This window comes from Centrocercus urophasianus, unplaced genomic scaffold (genome assembly GCF_019232065.1).
Source record: "Centrocercus urophasianus isolate 14NV4802_14NV808 unplaced genomic scaffold, USGS_Curo_1.0 seq_11, whole genome shotgun sequence".
NCBI lineage: Eukaryota > Metazoa > Chordata > Aves > Galliformes > Phasianidae > Centrocercus > Centrocercus urophasianus.
Genome location: NW_024884253.1, coordinates 54159489 through 54173626, shown reverse-complemented (window position 1 = coordinate 54173626; position 14138 = coordinate 54159489).

Genomic DNA, 14138 nt, shown 5'->3' with positions numbered 1-14138 from the left:
TTCAGTGTCCACGCCATTTCCAAAAATTAGTGCAGGAAGACCAGCTTTATTCCAGATGCAATCATGAACATTTGGATTTTTCTTCAGCTTAATCTAATGACTTGCAGCATCAGTAAAACTGCTCTATCAGGTAAAGCATGAGGCAGTTTCATAACTCCAATTACATATGCAGTGCAAAGGCTTACTCTTAGCTTAATTAAAATTAACTGAGATTTAAGCCCTGATGATATCAAAATAGCTCCTTGATATGCTTCTTTTCTTGAAGCCATAATACCATTTTTGCCATGTTTTCACTATCTGCAGACTCTAAGATTAAAGTACGTGCCGAGTTGTAGGATTGAGAATTATTTCAGATTAAATAAGAAGTGTCTCTAGGATCTCTTTCCCTTGCTGAAATGTTAGTTATCATAAAACTATACATTGTGTTACATTTAAAACTACTTCTCTAAATCACTTCTGGGTGTAATGCCTTTTAGATTTCAATCTCCATGTCTATGTGTTAGTGTGTTACTCTGACATTGAGCTATTGGGGTGATTGGTGGGACAGCAGATCCCATTTCACCAGATGGTACCATTTTTTAAGTCAGTTCTCACCGACTTTCACTCAATTTCACAATGTTGACCAAATTTATTAGTGTTCAGAAGTTTTATTTTATTATATCTTTTGCTTTTCTTGCCCAGCAATGTCAGGAAAATTGCCACTTGTTCTGTGAAGGAATACTCTCACAACCTCTTTCTAAATTATTTCAGTCATACAACAAATTTTGGCCTCATTCTCTCCAGATACTTAGTATAACTTTGCATAAAAACTTCTGCATAAAATTTTTGTAGCAAATTTGAAGAAAATAGGAAAAACACTGTGTTTCTACTGAACAGTTGCATAAGCTTACTGTAATGCAAATCAGACTTGTTTTAGTATTTCTGAATTTGTTTCCATCTCTTTTTTTTTTTTCTTTTTTTTTTTGTTTTATTAGACGCATTTATTTATTACAAGCATATTGAATGTCTAGTAATGTCTAGTAGAAATGAGAGTGAATAAAGGAATTGGAAAGAGCTTCAAATTCATTTTAAAGCTTAATAACATAGTAAGAGAGTTTACTGACTATTAAATCGCAATTGAGACACTGTAAAAATGTAGCAACATTTTGTAGGTAAAAAGTAAATTGCTTTGAGAAACCACAGTAGTTATTTTTTTTAAAAAAAAAAGTAGGAAAATTTGAATTCAAATGAAGTTACTCTTTACTAACAGGCTGCAAATGCAGAATCAAGAGTCTAATTTTGCAATAAAGACAGCACCATTCAGCTAAACCCTGAAATCTCCAAACTAACAGTCTGTTTTAACAAAGGAGTATTTTCTGATATCAAGATCTGTTACTTCTAGCTGTAAAACAAAAATGGTTATATTTACTGAACCTGAGCTCAAATAATTATATTGATTTTAAAATACTGAAACTATTCAAAACTTCCCCTGTCATTAGCTTTGTGTATAGACATAGAAATACACAATAAAGGAATTATACTGTGTAAGGAATTATCATCGTCAGCTGATGATATTCACAGTAGACAATATTCATGTTTTTAACCTGCATATTGTAAATAATCATGCATGGAAGGCATTTAAAAGTTATGATTACCTGATGCCTTTATTTTTTTTTTGGGGGGGGGGGGGAGTTGTGTCATTGTAAGAGAAATAAACCAGTGAGCTTTTACAAGCCAAATAATTTCTGGAAATGAAAGGCTAGTAATATTTCCTTTAAAGTGTCTTTTCTACATAGGGACCATTTAGGATTGTGTAGATAAGTTTGGGGATTGCAGAAGACCACACCAAGATAGGTGGTGCAGTCACTATTCTGTAAGGAGTAGATATCATCCAGAGGGACTTTGTGATCTTGAAAATTGCCTTGAGAATTGGGCACATGTGAACCTCATGAAGTTCAACAAGTCCAATTGTACAATCCTGCACCTGAGCTGAGGTAAGGGGCTATCCTAAACACAAATAAAGATTGCGCAGAGAATGGATTAGGAGAAGTCATATGGAGAATTACTGGGCAATGTTGGTTGATGAAAACTCAGCATGAGTTGTCAGTCCATGCTTGCAGCCCAGAAAGTCAGTCATTCTGGGCTTCATCATAAGAATTCTGATGTGGTCAAACGAATCAGTCTAATGGAGGTGATTCTTCTTCTCTAGTTCATTTTCATGGGACCCCACCTCATCTCAGTACTCAGATCAGCTGAGTAGATCAGCTCTTTGGCCATCAACATATGAAGAACATGGACTTGTTAGATCAAATCTAGAAGAGGGCCATGAGGGTGATGAGAAGGCTGAAGAAATTCTCCTATGAATACAGGCTGACAGAGCTTTGTAATATGGGGAAGATAAGACTACAGGAAGACCTTCCAGCAACCTTCTAGTAAGTAAAGGCAGCCCTAAGAAAGCTAGAGAGGGCTTGTTGTCACGGAGTTGACCAGATGAATCTATGCCCGTGACAAGGGTGACAGGCCTCTGCCTTCCCCCCCCCCACCCCAGTCCCACAAAAATGGGAAGGAAGGAAGGGAGGAAAAGAGCAGCGGCAACAATCTATGGAGGAAAACTTATTTTACTATAATATCGGAATACAAAATAACACAATATATACAATTTAGTTGAAATTGAGATTAAAAATTCAGACAAGATAAGAGAGAAAGAGTTCCCGGGACCGAGTCAAACCTGAAAAGCTTGGAGCAGCTAGGAAAGCACCTTCCAGCACCCACTGCAAGGCAGCAAGAGAGCACCCCCCCCCCACCTGGAAGGGTCAGATCCCGTGACTGCTGTAATGTACAGGGATAGGTACCTGGGATTGGGGCAGTGACACTTTAATACCCTTTACACTACATGATGTTTTGATGTGGAATACTGAAACCATAAAAAAACAAAACAAAAACAAAAACATAGAACCATGACACCTGTGTATCAGAGAGTATAGTGACAGAACAAAAGGTAATGCATCTAAACTGAAAGAGGGTAGATTTAGAAAAGATTTTAGGAAGAAAATTTTTACTGACAGTGATGAGGTTTGGAGAAGTGGCTGTAGACAGTTGGATGGGCTTTTGGTCAAGTGGGTTTTTGATCTAGTGGAAGGGGTCCATGTTTATGGCATGGGGGTTAGAACTAGATGGTTTTTAAGGTTCTTTTCAACCTAAAATATTCTACAAAAACAATGAAGTATAAACTAATGATATAAAATGGTTGTTTATGTATTTCCAACAGTTAATATTGTTGATATATCTTAATATTTTCTTTTTGAAATATCATGTCCTTACAGCACTAGAAATGTTAATTGCATAGCCACAAGAGAAACAACAATCAAACTTCTTTTATACAATTTTGTATTGTTATTTCCTAAGTTATATAATGGCAAGTTAAAGTAATGAAAAACAGTCTAGTAAATTGCTCTAAGTCAACATCATCTGGCAGTAGAAGAAAAAGAAACGTTTCAGATTTGTCAATGACTGAAGCTTTCAAGTGGTTGTCCCCTTCTGTTCCGTGGTCATGAGGCCCCATATGAAGTATTCTGTTCAGGCATGGGCTCCCTTCCCCAACACAAGAGGGACGTGGAGTTGTTGGAGCAGGTCCAGATGAGGACCACAAAGATGATTGGAGAGCTGGAGCATCTCTCCTATAAAGAAAGTTGAGGGAGTTGGCTTGTTTATCTTGGACTAAAGAAGGCTTCAGGGAGACTTCATTGCAGCCTTCCAGTGTTTAAAGAGTGCTTATAGTAAGGAGGGAGCCAGACAGTTTATTTGGTCTGATAGTGATAGGAGAAGGGAATGATTTTAAACTAAGAGAGGAGATTTAGATTAGATAACAGTGAAAACTTTCACTGAAAAAGTAGTGAGGCACTGAACAGGTTGCCCAGAGAAGTTGCAAATGCCTCTTCCTGAAGTGTGCAAGGCCTGCTTGGATGAAGTTTCAGGCAACCTGAGACAGTGCATGATCAAGCAATGATGGCTTTTGAAATCTTTATTGTTTTTCCTCTCTTTACTCTTTAGGCTGAGGGAATCTGGCATACTCGAAAAATGCAGCCAGTACTATTTGAATACCAGTGGTGCATGTTCTTGGATGCAGAACTAGTAAGTACATTAATAAATACATTAATTTGCAACAGCAATGGAAATTTAATCTACTTATTCTCTCTTTTTAGACATTTTACATTCTAGATTGTTCTGGATTCATCTGGGATAGAAGTCTAGGATTCTTTTCCGTCATAGTGACTGGCATGATGCTATGTTTTGACTTTGGGAGAACAACGATAACACAGCAATATTTTAGTTGTTGCTGAGCAATGCTGCTAGAGCCAAGGGAATTTCAACTTTCTTGTACTGTCCTGCCTGTGAGAGGGGCCAAGGGAGCACAAAGAGGTGGGAGGATACAGAACCAGGACAGCTGACAAAAGCTACACAAAAGAATATTCTATAATACATGACATCCTGAAAATAAATAAATATATAAATTAAATTAAATTAAATTAAAATAAATTCAAAAAACTGGGGAGAGTGGGACAGAGTGGCTGCTGCTGTTTAGGGACTGGCTGGGTATCAGTAGGTATGTGATGAGCATTGTTTTTTCATCACTTCTTTTAAAAATAAATATTATTTTATCATAATCACTGTTATTATTCTCATTTTCTTTTCCCTTTCTGTAATAGTGAATAGTTTTTATCTCAACACATAAATTCCACTTTATTGTTTTTTTTGCCAATTCTCATCCCCATCCCAGTGGGAGAGAGGACGTGAGCAAATGACTGTGTGGTACTGAGGTGCGCATTAGTGTAAACCACAACACAGAGGAAATGCTTTTACACTTTGTTGTCTGCAGTGCAAAAGTCTCAAAAGAGTGGAAGTAAAATGCAATATTTCTCATCACTGGAAATCCTTCAACTTCCCTTTATTAAGAAAAAAGTAACAGTATTAAGAGAGAAAAAAAGCCTTATGTAGGTTTTTCTGTTCTATTTGTATTACTGCAGCTGCGTTTGTTCTATTTCCTTAAATTAAATCCCTTTGATCTATCTTTGTATATCAGAGAAGTTCAAAGTCCAGTGAAGTTTTGATACAGTGAATGCAAAACTTTTTTGCCTTAGCCTTAACATGTTGTTGTTTTTTTTGTTTCCCCTTATATATCAACAGTTTTTCAAACACAGCTTTAATTGATGAGTTTTCATAGCAATGAATACACTACACTCTAAATAGAAATCTTCTCTTATGTTGGTCTTCTCAGTGAATGCAAACACTTGTTCCCTACAAGAATGTATTTAACGTCTTTCCATTTGTTAGAATGCCCACTGTAGTTACCATGACCACTTTTACTGACTTACTCTAGTTCATCTTGTTATAAAGATGATTATAACTCTAGAGGATATTTGTTTATCAAACATTTAGAATCATAAAATCACCATGGTTCAAAAAGGCCTCCAAGATCATCCAGTCCAACTACCCCATGTATCACCCAAATTTCCCAGTAAATGGCCCTCAGTACAGCATCTGAATGTTTCTTGAACACCTCCAGGGACAGTGACTCTATCACATCCCTGGGCTGCCCATTCTAGCACCTGAACCACTTTCTCAGAGAAGTATTTCCTAACATCCAACCTGAATCTCCTCTGACACAACTTGAGATGTTCCCTCTAGTCCTACTGCTAGTTACACTGGAGAAGAGGTTGACACTCACTTCACCACAATCTCCCTTGTAGAGACTGATATGGAGTAATCTGAATCTCCTCTTCTCCCTTGTAAATAATCCCAGTTCCCTCAGCAGCTCCTCATAAGACCTGCGTTCCAGACCCCTCACCATCTTTTTTGATCTTCTCTGAACATACTGCAAGGCTGCAGTGTGTCTCTTGTAGTGAGGGGCCCAAAAATGAACACAGTACTTGAGTTGTGGCCTCGCCAGGCCTGAGTACAGAGGGATGATCACCTCGCTATGTCTGCTGGCAACACAGTTTCTGATACAAGCCAGGATGCCATTGGCCTTCTTGGTCACCTGGACACACTGCTGGCTCATTTTCAGTCAAGCATCAACTGATATCCCCAGGTCCATTTCCTCTACACATCTTCCAACCACTCTGCCCCATGCCTGTATCTTCGCCTGAGATTGTTGTGGCCAATGTGCAGGACTAAGCACTTGGTCTTGTTGAACTTCATCCCACTGGCCTTAGCCAAACTACTAAGCCTGTCTAGATCCCTCTGTAGGGCCTTTCTTCTCCCAAGGGAGATGGACACTTCCTGTCAAATTGGTGTCATCTGCAAACTTACTAAGGGTACATTCAATCCCTCATTCAGGTCATCAATAAAGATATTGAAATTAACAGGATCCAGTACATACCTCTGGGGAGCCTCGTTTACATCACAGGTCAAAGCATGCAAGCTGTAAAATTCCGCAGTCACATGAGGTGTTTGTAGAATTATGCAAACAGGAACCTACTGAATATGGTTGCAAAGGAAAGGAAAGCATCACTTCTTCCATCTGGTCAAGTTTCTTCCACATAACATCAAAGTATTTAATGGAAATTGATATCACATTTCAATTTCAGATATTATTTTTAACATTATAATATGTGAGGAAAACACAAAACTTGTACTTTCTGCTTGATCTCATTTTCTGTCACAAATGAATTAACAGCCTGTGTTTTCCCCCTCTGCCTAAAAAAATATTTATCACTTAAGACCAGCCATGTGAACAAGTCACCAGAGTAAGAGTCCACTAAGTTCTTACTTGACTGTTTGCAAGTATTAGAAAAAAGTAATGAACTGACAAAATAGACTGTTGGAAGTTTCAGTAGAAATCTTCCTTAGAAGCAAATCCAAAACCAACCAACAAACAACAAAACACATAAAAACATTATTCACATCTTGATGAAAACTGTTGGTGTCTGTTTACTCCAGCCCACTGTGAATCTTACTAAGGCATCTACAAAAAGCCATAGACACAAATGCTGGAGAAGGGGAGCAAGTGCAGATTTTACAGCTTAAAAATTTTTCCTGACACCCAGCTTCCTAATCTCTTGCTAATATATCCTCATGCCTAGTTCTTGTCAAGGAAGAACTTAAAAACCAACCAACCAACCAACCAACAAACAAACAAAAACAAACAAAAAAAGTGTTCTTAAAGCATTTACTCTTTCAGTTGTTCATTTTCTGTGTTTGATAGTAATGAGTTAAGTGACAAATGCAAGATGTTTTCTGAATGGTGTTCAGAGCCCTGGCATATGGTTTGGAGAACCATATTCACTGCTCATATTCACTGCTAATATAAATAAATTATTGCTTAGTGAGTTATAGGTATCGTTAGATTTCAGATGAGAAGATAAAAGTTTTAGTTCTATTTTTAAACTTTGTGTTTTCTATGGTTCCATGAACTTTGTAATCATTTTCAGCTTGCTAACATGATTAATCATGATTCATTTAACCAGGCAATTGTGATTGTAAAAAACTTGTATTTAAATATTTTCTGTAAACATGGGAAACAGTCTCCACTAATATTTATTCAAAATATTATTAGCATCCACACATCAAGACACTTCAGTAAACTGAGTAAACTGCCTCTTTCTTCATTTGTTGGGCTTTCAACTCAATTTGTGGGAAATGCTGTACTGTCTATTACCTGCTATGCAAGTTCTCACATAGTAGATACAAAAGCAATCTCTTTTTCCAGTGTAGGATTTTTGGTTTTTGTTTTGTTTTGCTTGTTTTGTATATTGAATCTCACACTAGAGAAGAATGTTGTTTTTTACTTTTTTTTTTCTTTTTCTTTTTTCTTTTTTGAGTCTTGTTCTCAAATCAGGAAAAAATTAGATGTTCTGGTTTAAATTAGCCAGGGAACTACAGATGAAATATATGCTTGCTTTTATATGTCCACAAGCATGTACACTTGTGGATTTTCACAGCCAGAAATCAGAGGATATTTTCTACAAAATTCTATCTGGGCCACTGTTACAAATCAACAAATTTTGTTGGCTTTTTGCGCAAAATTATTCTACTGTTATCTTGTATGAGATAGGTGATTAAGATTTTATCTATGTATATGAATGCAGGGAGGTTGTTCTGCTTTGTTTTAGATTTTTTAATTTTTTTTTAATTAACAGTATTAGTATTTATTTGAGATTTCATGGCATAAGAGATTCAGGAACTTACTAAATCCTACCTTACCAGAAATAACAACGAGAAAAAAGCAGCTTGGACTCCAAACACTTCCAGGAAGCACCTGTGAGGGGAAGAGGAAGATATGACATCCTGTGTAATGGACATTTTAATGGAAAATAGATGTTGCATCAGACAAGCCAGTAGTACAGTTTGAGCCTGGTTCCTTTTTTTAAACAAGCATACAAATAAACAACAACAACAAGATGGTGTGTATATACTGGAACTAATGTGTTGGAGATGTTTTCTCCTTTATTTACTCAGGAGTGTCTGAGGCCATGTCAACTCTGGAGAATATAAATTTTATTTCTACCACAAGTTTTGTAGGCTAAGCAAGATCAATTTTGAATATGTTCTCTTAATAATCAAAATGAATAATTTTCTGCTGAATTGCAGGTTTCTCAGTCTAGAGAAGTTTTAGATTTTATGAAAATATCACAGAATCACAGAATAGCCCAGGTGGGAAGAGACCTCCAGGATCATGAAATAACAATGAGATTGTTGTAGTTTAATTATTTACATGAAGAACTATTATTATTATTCTTTTAATCTCTTTCATCTTTCTGATGGCAGAGGGAAAGCTGTTCCTTTTTATAGAGGAAAAATAGTTCTACTTATAAGAACTTAATATATAGTTACTTCACAACGGGCAAGTTGTATAACTTGCACTATTCAACTGTCCATGGAAAAGAAAAAAAAAAAAGAATTTAAAGTGATGGAAAATGTCCTGGTGAAGCAAAATCACTTTCAGCTCCACAACCAAATCTTCCCGTATAGATTACTTGTCTCAGATACTTTCTTATTCCACTGTACTCTCTCTGAAGACAAATTGGTGCCTTTTACTGTGTTAAAACTGGTATATGCTAGAGATCTCAATTTCTCCTCGTTTATTTGTAAGAACTTGATCTTTATTAAACCAAGACACAACTGGTCTTCTTTAAGGCATTAAGACTTCAGCCCACATTATCTTTTTTTCAATGCATACCAGATTTTCCTGACTTGAGTTAAGCCAAGGTTTCCTGCCTTATTTGTACTAGTAAAAATTAGTCGTGTACATTTAGACATGTTGGCTTGTTATCAGTTGCATCCATGTTGCTTTACCTAAACTGTTCACCGATTGTCCTTCACCTACGCTTGCTGAAGGTTTAGTGTCACTTCAGTGAAACAATACTGCACCTGAGTAATCACATCAGGATCTATATTTTTCCTGCTGCACAGGAAGTTTTCCCTCTCATTTGAGAGAGGATCCTTAATTCCATGTTCCGTTGGGATATTTTGTTCTGTTGTTGTCTATTTGGATGCATCCTTTTATTTCTGATACCAAATGCGTATTTCAAAATCATTCTATTTTTTTCTTCACTTAGGCTTTGATTGTGTAAGATGCAAGTACTTCCTAAGATAATACAGTTCTGTAGCTGTAAATGCAATACATCGAATGGACTCCTTGTTCTGAACTGATTGTCAGCCCTGCACTTTCATTTCTTGAAAAAAAAATCCATGTTTATTTATTGTGGAATCTCACATAAATGAGTTATCTATTTCCTCTGTCTATTTTTTCACCTGCAACTTGTTCAAATCCAAACTGAAACTTCTCAAAATATGACACTCTATGAACATAGAATCTATACTTTAGGTTTGTGATTTGTCTGTATTTATTTTGTTTCAGCTTTTGATTATTTAAAGGAAAATGCCAATTTGGGGACATGATGTATTTTTTTTTTAAGTTACCATGAATTTGTTTCAAAGAACAGTTTCTATACTAAAATTTTGAATTTTTATAATTTCCTTATATTGATTTTTCTACTGAATATAGTACCCCTCCCTCCCTCTTTTTCTATAATGTTCTTACCCTCAAGTCTTGAACTTACAGTGCTGGATGAGGGGGGAGGTAATTGCAATCTTCTACATCCAATTGTTTATAGCTTTCTGCTCCTTGTTTTTCTTTTCTTCCATTACATTTTTTTTTTTTTTCTCTGTCCAGTCCATGTGTATGTATGTCTGTGTGTATTTGACTTAACTGCTAATTTGGGTGGGCAAAGAAGTATCCAGAAGTGTCACTTGCTCAGTTCTACACAGGACTAGAAGAGGTTTTGGGGATCCCTTTTTCTTCTGCTAATGTAATTTATGATCACACAGAATCACACAGAATCACCCGGGTTGGAAGGGACCTCAAGGATCATGTAGTTCCAACCCCCCTTCCTAGCAGGGCCACCAAACACACACATTCAGATCAGGTTGCCCAGGACCCCGTCCAACCTGGCCTTAAACACATCCAAGGACGGGGCATCCACAACCTCCCTGGGCAGCCCGTTCCAGGGCCTAACCACTCTCCTTGTATAGAACTTCCCCCTAACATCCAACCTAAATCTTCCCTCCTTCAACTTCGATCCATTTCCCCTAGTCTTGCTGTTGTCAGCCCTTTTGAAGAGTTTACTCCCCTCATGGGTGTAGGTTCCCTTCAGGTATTGATAGGCTGCAATGAGGTCACCCCGCAGCCTTCTCTTCTCCAGGCTGAACAAGCCCAACTCCCTCAGCCTGTCCTCATAGGGGAGGTGCTCCAGCCCCCTGATCATCTTAGTCGCCCTCCTCTGGACCCTTTCCAAAATCTCAATGTCTTTCTTGTACTGAGGGCTCCACACCTGGACACAGTACTCCAGATGGGGCCTCACAAGAGCCGAGTAGAGAGGGACGATCACCTCCCTGTCCCTGCTGACCACCCCTCTCCTGATGGAGCCCAGGATCCCATTTGCCTTTCGAGCTGCCAGAGCGCACTGCTGGCTCATGTTAAGTCTCTCGTCCATCAGGACCCCCAGGTCCTTCTCTGCCGAGCTGCTCTCAAGGACCACTCCTCCCAGCCTGTACGGGTGCCTGGGGTTCTTCCGGCCCAAATGCAAAACCTTGCACTTTGCCGTGTTGAACCTCATTAGGTTCACCCGAGCCCAGCCCTCCAGCCTGTCGAGGTCCCTCTGAAATATGATTTCATTCACTTCTTTATGATATCATAAAGAAACTATCCTGCACTTAGGATGATATCTAAGATGGGTCAATTTCTCTATTTTTATGGCTACTCAAAAGCTATCATTTTCCCAGTGTTCTTGCACACATCAGATTCCACATTTTTTAAAAATTGATCAAAGTCTGCACACAGACATTTTAATATATTAATAGAATTGTGTTGTTTTTTCTACCTCATCATATATTCTTTAGCCACTTTCTGGTTCAGAGTAATTCTAATAGATTCATTATATCATTGCATTTTTACTGGCATTTTCCAGTTATAGAATCATAGAATCACCAAGGTTGGAAAGGACCTCCAAGAGCAATATTGCCCAACTATCCACCGACCACCAAGGTCTCCCCACTAAACCATATCTCTTAATATCATATCTACACATTCATTGAACACCTTCAGTAATGATGACTCAACCACCTCCCTAGGCAGCACACTTCAGTGCTTGACAACATCTTTGGAGAAGAAATCTTTTTTAATACCCAACCTGAACTTCCCTTGGCTCAACTTGATGCCACTGTTGAGTCCAACTCCTGGGTTCAATCAGGACTACCACAAATTCAAACCCTACACATGAGAGCATTGTCTCAGTGCTTTTTGAATTCTGACAGCTTGGGGCTGGGATAACTGTTCTGGAGAGCCTGTTTCAGTGTCTGACTCTCAGTGAAGAACCTTTTCTTAATAACCTATTTTAACCCCTCCTGACTCAGCTTCATGCTGCTCCTTAAACACCAGACTTTTATTGTTAAGATTCTCATAGATTTTAAAATTTTAACCTAGACTCAAAAAGGTACAACTATTCTCTTTGTTGGAATGTCTAACACAAAGTATCTGATATGACAAACTTACAAGAAATGTCAGTTCTGGACACAGTGAATTGAAAAATGCTGTTATGTTCACGGTACTGCACTCTTCAAACAATCGATAGGACAACTCGTGATTAAGAAAAAATCAGTAGTTCTGAAACAGAAATTTTTAATGTAAATGTAAAATAGTTAAGATAGTCATCTGCATAATGGCAGGATATTTGTTTCACATCTGACTGTTTCACATCTTACTTCAAGACAGACAAAATACATTAAAATCACAGCTAGGTATAAACTCACCCATTCATTTCAGAGATGGAAAATTTAAAATTCAGTAAATGGCTCAGATCTCAAAAAGATCAATATTAGATTTTTACCCTTTGTCAATACTTTAACAAGATGAAATTGTCATTGTTGTTTTATATTTAAAGGTATTTTTAGTTGATTTGTTAACATTGCCTGAAGAAAGGTAGAAAGGGTCACAAACATAAGTTCTTGAACAAAAGGTAATTCACCTAAAATTTTATATGAGTTGTCATAATGTGTAAGCAAATGTGCATTCACAGTCTATTCTACTGATAATTTTATTCAATTTACTCTAGATAAGTTAGATTGTATATTGCTTCCTACTCCCAACACTTATTTAACTTTACTATAGCTGGAAGTATTTTCTCTTCTCCAATAAAGTAAATGAAGAATAAAACTGGAATTGCTCATCTAAGTGATTTAAGGTGGTTGTCTGACTGTCAAATTGGATACTCTTTTTGAAGATTTCTCCCTATTCAAAATAGAAGAAGTTTTTCATTAAGTTGTAACTTTCCTGTAATAATCACAAGCGGACTGTCTTCCATTTTTATGTCTTATCATGACTGGCTATTAAATCAGTCTTGTCAATAAAATAATTTCTAGATGAATATTTAAATGCTGCATAAATGAGAGCTCAGCTTATAGATTAAACTTTGTGGAACATACCCTTTGCTTAGCAAGCCATGATGCTTATGCTAAGTGATTTTCTTCCTCACAGAAAATATGACTAATTCATAAGTAATCGTTAAAATAACCACATTTCTGATAGTCTCTGCTTTGAAGTCAGTCTCACTATTTCAGTATATTTTCTTTTAATATTAAGTGTCTTTTGTCCTGGTGTTGATACATCATGAGAGGAAAAAGAGACATTCCTTTAGCTGTCCTGAAATCATTTGTTCTAGGCCTAAGCTTGTACAGGTAAAGTCTGAATAACAGGTTGTCTTGATATTGTTGATCTTACTGGAAGTCTTTGCATTCATATTTGTTTTTATAATTGTGATATTTATATTACTGGTTCATTGGTATCTAATTCATTAAGTACTTTCAATGAAGATAAACAAACTCGTTTCCTCCCTCTCACCTGGTAAAATGCAGTGTATTCTGGCAAAACAGCATGTACAATTGCATTTTAATAGTCACGACATGCTGCAAATCATTTTAATGAAATGAAAATTTACCAGTATAAGGACAAACGCTGTCTACATATCCCTAGCATGTAGAAGCATTGAACTTTTCTCACCTTTGCTTTCCACAGAGCAGAGCATACATAATGCAATTTCCTACCTCATCAGTGACATGGGAGTCTGTGAATGGTTTATTATGGACCAGAAAGAAAACGCTGCAGATCCTTTAGTCTTCGAGGCAACTTTGCAAATTGGTGTTGGGTAGCCTCTACAACATGTTGTGTGCTATATGCATCTCCTTGAGTGAAAAAGGATATGCAATTTCGCAGTTCTGCTGTTGATGCACAACACATTACATAAGCAAGATGTAGTCTATCAGAAAGGCCTTAGAAAATACCTCTGGGTGAGACAGTATTGAAATTTTAAAAGTACAGTCTTTATCTCTCTGATTCTCTGCCTGTACTTAAACTAAATATATTTTTTAGCATTGCTACTTGACTTCTTTAAAATGTCAATTGATTTTAAGATTGTAAGACCTTTAATCAGCTCATTGAGCCCCATGACACTAGATCAGAGTATTTTGATACGGTCTGTAACGACTCACTGTATAAATGTGTGCTGCATTAACAAATAAAAGTCTCAGAGAGTGTTTGAATCAGACTAAGGGAAAAGGATATCAGTAACAGAACAGTAGGGACGAGAAAATGAATACATTAACTA